The sequence below is a fragment of the Salvelinus sp. IW2-2015 genome, unplaced genomic scaffold (assembly GCF_002910315.2).
Source record: "Salvelinus sp. IW2-2015 unplaced genomic scaffold, ASM291031v2 Un_scaffold3813, whole genome shotgun sequence".
Classification (NCBI taxonomy): Eukaryota; Metazoa; Chordata; class Actinopteri; order Salmoniformes; family Salmonidae; genus Salvelinus; species Salvelinus sp. IW2-2015.
The window spans coordinates 37660-39945 of record NW_019945087.1 but is presented as its reverse complement, the minus strand read 5'-3'; the positions used below and the strand labels follow the sequence as shown (position 1 = coordinate 39945).

Sequence of the window (2286 nt, the reverse complement as noted above, 5' to 3'; positions counted from 1 at the left end):
CACACACACCACACAAACCACCCACACACACACACACACACACACACACACACACACACACACACACACACACACACACACACACACACACACACACACACACACACACACACACACACACACACACACACACACACACACACACACCCAGCCAACTCATTCACACATGCAAACAGACATACCCCAGCCAAGCAGCACTTTTCCATTTGGAAATCCTTCCCATCTGGGAGATTTTCCACATCAGTGACATGTCACTCTTAATCCTGATCCCGTTGCTCCCCCTCTCTACTCCTCTCCCTCCACTCTCTCCCTTCTCTCTTTCTTTCACTTTCTCACCTGACCCTAACCTTGTCCTACCAAATTGAATCCCTTGTCTCTCTTTGTGTCAGTCTATCCCACTGCCTGCCATAGAAAAGCTTGTTTATTTCACCTTGAGAAAAGAAAGGAGTTTAGAAAGGAGATTAGTGATCTTTACTCCGTGTGTGTGTGTGTGTGTGTGTGTGTGTGTGTGTGTGTGTATTGTGAATCAGTGGGTCAGGGATCACAGCTGTAAGGAGGCTTAATAGACCCCCTCTGTCCTAAACAGGACATGGTCGGGACAGAGGGGCGGAGACTCAAGACACAATCTGCCCACTTCTACTACACCACCCTGTCCATTATTGATTATAGTGATTGCAGAGCCTTGTCAAGAAGACTGAATCAAATGGCAATAAAACTGGACATGAATCTGATTATTTACTCTCTCGCTGTCTGTCTGTCTGTCTGTCTGTCTGTCTGTCTGTCTGTCTGTCTGTCTGTCTGTCTGTCTGTCTGTCTGTCTGTCTGTCTGTGTCTCTCTCTCTCTCTCGCTCTATCTCTCCCTATCTCTCTCTTTCTCTCTCTTTCTCTCTCTTTCTCTCTCTGTTTCTCTCTGTCTCTCTCTCTCTCTCTCTCTCTCTCTCTCTCCAGGTGAACATGCTGATTGGTATTGTGGTCTTCAACAAGCTCATGTCTCGAGATGGCATCTCGGACAAGTCTAAAAAGCAAAGAGCTGGGTAGGTAGACTAGACCTAGAACTATAAAACTAGAACAGTCTGCCTGTCTCACACCAACACACACCATGCATGGACCATTCATTTCTTAGTTCATTTTTTGCATTTGTATTGTTGTATTAATGCATTGTTGGAGCTAGAACCATAAGCGTTTCGCAGCACCTGCAATAACATCTGCAAAATATGTGTCCGCAACCATCTACATTCAATGCTCAGCATCTACCTGGAGGGGCAAGGACTCTTCACTGTTTTGGGATGATTTTATTTTATTATGCGTACACAATATTTCCTTGTTCCAGCAATATAAATAGAATGACTATAAACATGAATCAGGTCAATGGGTCTGCAATGGGTATCTCTCTAGTGATTCTATTTCTATGGTTCCTGCATCTTTATCTGCGTAAGAGATCTTATGGAGAAAGATGCAGTCACACAAAGAGAAACCATGAGTATGTCAACTCTCTTTTAAATAACCCTGAACACACTTACACACACTGTCACGGCCGTCGTTAAAGGAAGTGGACCAAAGCGCAGCGTGGTTAGCGCACATTATCCTTTTATTATAGAAAATGACGCCAAGAAAACACCAAACGAAGAAAACAACCGTGAAGCTCACGATGGCTAAGTGCAACAAACACATGTCAACTTCCCACACTGAAAGGAGGGAAAAGGGCTACCTAAGTATGGTTCCCAATCAGAGACAACGATAGACAGCTGTCCCTGATTGAGAACCATACCCGGCCAAAACATAGAAATACAAAATCATACAGTCATTTGTGTGTGTGCTGTGTGATTGTGTGTGTGTGTGTGTGTGTGTGTTGCTGGTGTGTGTGTGTGTGGTCGTGTTGTGTGTGTGTGTGTGTTGTGTGTTGTGTTGTGTGTGTGTGTGTGTAGTGTGTGAGTGTGGTTGTGGTGTGTGTGTGTGTGTGTGTGTCGTGTGGTGTGTGTGTGGGTTGGTGTGTGTGTGTGTGCGTGCGTGCAGTGTCAAGTGCGTGCGTGCGTGCGTGCGTTGCGTGCGTGGTGGCGTGTGTGGGTGTTGTTGTGTGTACGCCCTGACCTAGAGAGGCACCTTTTTATGGGCTCTATTTGTTCTTGGTCAGTGGTGTGATTTGGCGAAACTGCTGTGGGCATTTATGTTTTTGTATTTCTATGATTTTTGATATTTCCTATGTTTCGCGCCCGGGTATGGTTCTTCAATCAGGCGACGAGCTAGGAAGTTCTAATCATAGTTCTCTGATTGGAGAGTCAACAACAT

General features: G+C 45.3%; 1 protein-coding gene across 3 annotated transcripts in view; it reads left to right on the top strand.

Moving 5' to 3' along the window:
• The window catches only part of LOC112076530 (uncharacterized), a 47217-nt gene that overhangs the window by 8778 nt on the left and 36153 nt on the right, over positions 1–2286 (top strand). For all 3 annotated transcript variants that reach the window (XR_011477774.1, XR_002895207.2, XR_011477773.1), the window contains exon 4: positions 949–1034. The gene's annotated coding sequence lies outside the window, so the exon portion shown is untranslated. The remainder of the gene's footprint in view (positions 1–948; positions 1035–2286) is intronic.